We start from the raw sequence: 6,644 nt of genomic DNA on the forward strand, positions 1-6,644 counted from the left end.
GGTTCACGCCGAGGCATGGTTTCGCAAGAGGGCCCCGCGAGTGCCAGCCGTGGATCCCGCCTCACTCGTAACTCGTATCGGATTCGTCCGGCCTCACTTTCGTTCGCACATCGGACAGTTATACGTGTGCTTTAGTAGCTTCCGTTCCCTCTTAGTGAGGCCGTCCGTACGTACCGCCCCAGCTCTTTCTGAGGCGGGTATCCACTCGGCTCGGGGGGGCCCAACGTTTGCCTAGTATCCTCGGCGCTGGAGCTTGACCCGCAAAGCCGGAGGAGCCGCACGCCCGAACACCGGCTTGCGCCGGCCGACGTGGGCCCTCCGAGGCGGGTCTCGTGTGCCAATCGCTCAGTTGGGGAACCGGCAGGCCCGTGGGCCGACGCCGGCTCACCCGGGGGTGAAGGGTGCTTCGATGGAGGCCCCCTGTCAGCCTCCGCGGAAGTCCGGCTTCAATACTTTAAAGTTTGAAAAACTTAGACATTTTTCGAGAACCGGAGCTTAGAGGGGTACATGCAAAAGCCAGGGCCGCGGGAAGCGCCCTAAATACTTCAATACTTTAAAATTTGAAAAACTTAGAAATTTTTCGAGAACCGGCATCTTCCCTCGGTAATTGCGAGATGCGAGGCCGCCCCTAGCCTCTGCTCTGTCGGACTCAATGGTCACGGGTGGCCGCTGATTAGCCCTGGTGCTCACCTCTCAAAATTGCGAGTCCCTAATATAATTCTGGCTGTCGGCTGGAGAAGGGGGTATAAAATCGGCACTTGAGGGAACGCCGGGCCCTCAAGTTCGGGGCCCTCTAGCGGATTTTTGAGGTACTGCACTCCCATTGGAAATGCATGGGCGCTCCGTCCACTACCATGTAATTCCCTCACAATATCTGCCCCTGCGTGGCCGCGGGATGCTACTGCAGCCCCGTTGGTAATGAATGGGCCTTTCGGAGGCCATAAATACAGCGCCGCTGCATGGATTTTGGCGGTACTGCTGCTGTCGCTGAAAATACATGGACCCGTCTGAATGAATGGGCCTTTCGGAGGCCATAAACTCAGCGCCTCTGCATGGATTTTGGCGGTACTGCGGCTGTCGCTGAAAATACATGGACCCGTCTGAATGAATGGGCCTTTCGGAGGCCATAAATCCAGCGCCGCTGCATGGATTTTGGCGGTACTGCGGCTGTCGCTGAAAATACATGGACCCGTCTGAATGAATGGACAAAATATAAATCAGACACTACAGAACACAAGCATAATCCAAGATTACAAAATCATCTCAGCCTTTAAAAGAAACAAAAACCTGAAAGACTACTTAGTAAAAAGTAAATTACCAGAAATCAACATAACACAAACGCAGGGCCCCACATTCTACAAACAAGCCACCACAGTTAGGAACACCGTCACCAACACAAACTACCTAATTAAACAAACAATCACACCTGCTACGGAAAACTGAAAATACATGGACCCGTCTGAATGTATGGGCCTTTCAGAGGCCATAAACTCAGCCAGCGCCGGGCCAGTGTTTGGGGTATTGTGCCCGCCACTAGTGGCTGAATACATAATAATAATAATAATAATAATAATTCCCTTGTATTGTCATTCTGTGTAACAATGTACACAGAACGAAATGTCGATTGCACTGGGCTAGTGTTGAGGGAACGTCGGGCCCTCAAGTTCGGTGGCTTGGAGCGGATTTTTGAGGTACTGCACTCCCATTGGAAATGCATGGGCGCTCCGTCCACTACCATGTAATTCCCTCACAATATCTGCCCCTGCGTGGCCGCGGGATGCTACTGCAGCCCCGTTGGTAATGAATGGGCCTTTCGGAGGCCATAAATACAGCGCCGCTGCATGGATTTTGGCGGTACTGCTGCTGTCGCTGAAAATACATGGACCCGTCTGAATGAATGGGCCTTTCGGAGGCCATAAACTCAGCGCCTCTGCATGGATTTTGGCGGTACTGCGGCTGTCGCTGAAAATACATGGACCCGTCTGAATGAATGGGCCTTTCGGAGGCCATAAATTCAGCGCCGCTGCATGGATTTTGGCGGTACTGCGGCTGTCGCTGAAAATACATGGACCCGTCTGAATGAATGGACAAAATATAAATCAGACACTACAGAACACAAGCATAATCCAAGATTACAAAATCATCTCAGCCTTTAAAAGAAACAAAAACCTGAAAGACTACTTAGTAAAAAGTAAATTACCAGAAATCAACATAACACAAACGCAGGGCCCCACATTCTACAAACAAGCCACCACAGTTAGGAACACCGTCACCAACACAAACTACCTAATTAAACAAACAATCACACCTGCTACGGAAAACTGAAAATACATGGACCCGTCTGAATGTATGGGCCTTTCGGAGGCCATAAACTCAGCCAGCGCCGGGCCAGTGTTTGGGGTATTGTGCCCGCCACTAGTGGCTGAATACATAATAATAATAATAATAATAATAATAATTCCCTTGTATTGTCATTCTGTGTAACAATGTACACAGAACGAAATGTCGATTGCACTGGGCTAGTGTTGAGGGAACGTCGGGCCCTCAAGTTCGGTGGCTTGGAGCGGATTTTTGAGGTACTGCACTCCCATTGGAAATGCATGGGCGCTCCGTCCACTACCATGTAATTCCCTCACAATATCTGCCCCTGCGTGGCCGCGGGATGCTACTGCAGCCCCGTTGGTAATGAATGGGCCTTTCGGAGGCCATAAATACAGCGCCGCTGCATGGATTTTGGCGGTACTGCTGCTGTCGCTGAAAATACATGGACCCGTCTGAATGAATGGGCCTTTCGGAGGCCATAAACTCAGCGCCTCTGCATGGATTTTGGCGGTACTGCGGCTGTCGCTGAAAATACATGGACCCGTCTGAATGAATGGGCCTTTCGGAGGCCATAAATCCAGCGCCGCTGCATGGATTTTGGCGGTACTGCGGCTGTCGTTGAAAATACATGGACCCGTCTGAATGAATGGGCCTTTCGGATTCCATAAACCCAGCGCCGCTGCATGGATTTTGGCGGTACTGCGGCTGTCGCTGAAAATACATGGACCCGTCTGAATGAATGGGCCTTTCGGAGGCCATAAACTCAGCGCCGCTGCATGGATTTTGGCGGTACTGCGGCTGTCGCTGAAAATACATGGACCCGTCTGAATGAATGGACAAAATATAAATCAGACACTACAGAACACAAGCATAATCCAAGATTACAAAATCATCTCAGCCTTTAAAAGAAACAAAAACCTGAAAGACTACTTAGTAAAAAGTAAATTACCAGAAATCAACATAACACAAACGCAGGGCCCCACATTCTACAAACAAGCCACCACAGTTAGGAACACCGTCACCAACACAAACTACCTAATTAAACAAACAATCACACCTGCTACGGAAAACTGAAAATACATGGACCCGTCTGAATGTATGGGCCTTTCGGAGGCCATAAACTCAGCCAGCGCCGGGCCAGTGTTTGGGGTATTGTGCCCGCCACTAGTGGCTGAATACATAATAATAATAATAATAATAATAATAATTCCCTTGTATTGTCATTCTGTGTAACAATGTACACAGAACGAAATGTCGATTGCACTGGGCTAGTGTTGAGGGAACGTCGGGCCCTCAAGTTCGGTGGCTTGGAGCGGATTTTTGAGGTACTGCACTCCCATTGGAAATGCATGGGCGCTCCGTCCACTACCATGTAATTCCCTCACAATATCTGCCCCTGCGTGGCCGCGGGATGCTACTGCAGCCCCGTTGGTAATGAATGGGCCTTTCGGAGGCCATAAATACAGCGCCGCTGCATGGATTTTGGCGGTACTGCTGCTGTCGCTGAAAATACATGGACCCGTCTGAATGAATGGGCCTTTCGGAGGCCATAAACTCAGCGCCTCTGCATGGATTTTGGCGGGTACTGCGGCTGTCGCTGAAAATACATGGACCCGTCTGAATGAATGGCCTTTCGGAGGCCATAAATCCAGCGCCGCTGCATGGATTTTGGCGGTACTGCGGCTGTCGCTGAAAATACATGGACCCGTCTGAATGTATGGGCCTTTCGGAGGCCATATACTCAGCTGAAGGTTGAGAACTTGGCTAGTGTTTGGGGACTTGTGCCCGCCACTAGTGGCTGAAATCCGGGCCGGTGTTTGGGGAATTGTGCGCGTATTATCGGGCCGGTGTTTGGGGATATGCGCGCGTATTATCGGACCGGTGTTTGGGGAATCGTGCCCGCCACTAGTGGCTGAATCCCGGGCTAGTGTTGGGGGACTTGTGCCCGCCAATAGTGGCTGAAATCCGCGCCGGTGTTTGGGGAATTGTGCGCGTATTATCGGGCCGGTGTTTGGGGATATGCGCGCGTATTATCGGACCGGTGTTTGGGGATTTGTGCCCGCCACTAGTGGCTGAGAACTTGGCTAGTGTTTGGGGACTTGTGCCCGCCACTAGTGGCTGAAATCCGGGCCGGTGTTTGGGGAATTGTGCGCGTATTATCGGGCCGGTGTTTGGGGATATGCGCGCGTATTATCGGACCGGTGTTTGGGGAATCGTGCCCGCCACTAGTGGCTGAATCCCGGGCTAGTGTTGGGGGACTTGTGCCCGCCAATAGTGGCTGAGAACTTGGCTAGTGTTGGGGGACTTGTGCCCGCCACTAGTGGCTGAAATCCGCGCCGGTGTTTGGGGAATTGTGCGCGTATTATCGGGCCGGTGTTTGGGGAATCGTGCCCGCCACTAGTGGCTGAATCCCGGGCTAGTGTTGGGGGACTTGTGCCCGCCAATAGTGGCTGAAATCCGCGCCGGTGTTTGGGGAATTGTGCGCGTATTATCGGGCCGGTGTTTGGGGATATGCGCGCGTATTATCGGACCGGTGTTTGGGGAATCGTGCCCGCCACTAGTGGCTGAATCCCGGGCTAGTGTTGGGGGACTTGTGCCCGCCAATAGTGGCTGAAATCCGCGCCGGTGTTTGGGGAATTGTGCGCGTATTATCGGGCCGGTGTTTGGGGATATGCGCGCGTATTATCGGACCGGTGTTTGGGGAATTGTGCCCGCCACTAGTGGCTGAGAACTGGGCTAGTGTTGGGGGACTTGTGCCCGCCACTAGTGGCTGAAATCCGGGCCGGTGTTTGGGGAATTGTGCGCGTATTATCGGGCCGGTGTTTGGGGATATGCGCGCGTATTATCGGGCCGGTGTTTGGGGATATGCGCGCGTATTATCGGACCGGTGTTTGGGGAATCGTGCCCGCCACTAGTGGCTGAATCCCGGGCTAGTGTTGGGGGACTTGTGCCCGCCAATAGTGGCTGAAATCCGCGCCGGTGTTTGGGGAATTGTGCGCGTATTATCGGGCCGGTGTTTGGGGATATGCGCGCGTATTATCGGACCGGTGTTTGGGGAATCGTGCCCGCCACTAGTGGCTGAATCCCGGGCTAGTGTTGGGGGACTTGTGCCCGCCAATAGTGGCTGAAATCCGCGCCGGTGTTTGGGGAATTGTGCGCGTATTATCGGGCCGGTGTTTGGGGATATGCGCGCGTATTATCGGACCGGTGTTTGGGGAATTGTGCCCGCCACTAGTGGCTGAATCCCGGGCTAGTGTTGGGGGACTTGTGCCCGCCACTAGTGGCTGAAATCCGCGCCGGTGTTTGGGGAATTGTGCGCGTATTATCGGGCCGGTGTTTGGGGATATGCGCGCGTATTATCGGACCGGTGTTTGGGGAATCGTGCCCGCCACTAGTGGCTGAATCCCGGGCTAGTGTTGGGGGACTTGTGCCCGCCAATAGTGGCTGAAATCCGCGCCGGTGTTTGGGGAATTGTGCGCGTATTATCGGGCCGGTGTTTGGGGATATGCGCGCGTATTATCGGACCGGTGTTTGGGGAATTGTGCCCGCCACTAGTGGCTGAGAACTGGGCTAGTGTTGGGGGACTTGTGCCCGCCACTAGTGGCTGAAATCCGGGCCGGTGTTTGGGGAATTGTGCGCGTATTATCGGGCCGGTGTTTGGGGATATGCGCGCGTATTATCGGGCCGGTGTTTGGGGATATGCGCGCGTATTATCGGACCGGTGTTTGGGGAATCGTGCCCGCCACTAGTGGCTGAATCCCGGGCTAGTGTTGGGGGACTTGTGCCCGCCAATAGTGGCTGAAATCCGCGCCGGTGTTTGGGGAATTGTGCGCGTATTATCGGGCCGGTGTTTGGGGATATGCGCGCGTATTATCGGACCGGTGTTTGGGGAATCGTGCCCGCCACTAGTGGCTGAATCCCGGGCTAGTGTTGGGGGACTTGTGCCCGCCAATAGTGGCTGAAATCCGCGCCGGTGTTTGGGGAATTGTGCGCGTATTATCGGGCCGGTGTTTGGGGATATGCGCGCGTATTATCGGACCGGTGTTTGGGGAATTGTGCCCGCCACTAGTGGCTGAGAACTTGGCTAGTGTTTGGGGACTTGTGCCCGCCACTAGTGGCTGAAATCCGGGCCGGTGTTTGGGGAATTGTGCGCGTATTATCGGGCCGGTGTTTGGGGATATGCGCGCGTATTATCGGACCGGTGTTTGGGGAATCGTGCCCGCCACTAGTGGCTGAATCCCGGGCTAGTGTTGGGGGACTTGTGCCCGCCAATAGTGGCTGAGAACTTGGCTAGTGTTGGGGGACTTGTGCCCGCCACTAGT

This window comes from Urocampus carinirostris, unplaced genomic scaffold (assembly GCF_059441175.1).
Source record: "Urocampus carinirostris isolate Australia breed hairy pipefish unplaced genomic scaffold, RoL_Ucar_1.0 HiC_scaffold_182, whole genome shotgun sequence".
Classification (NCBI taxonomy): Eukaryota; Metazoa; Chordata; class Actinopteri; order Syngnathiformes; family Syngnathidae; genus Urocampus; species Urocampus carinirostris.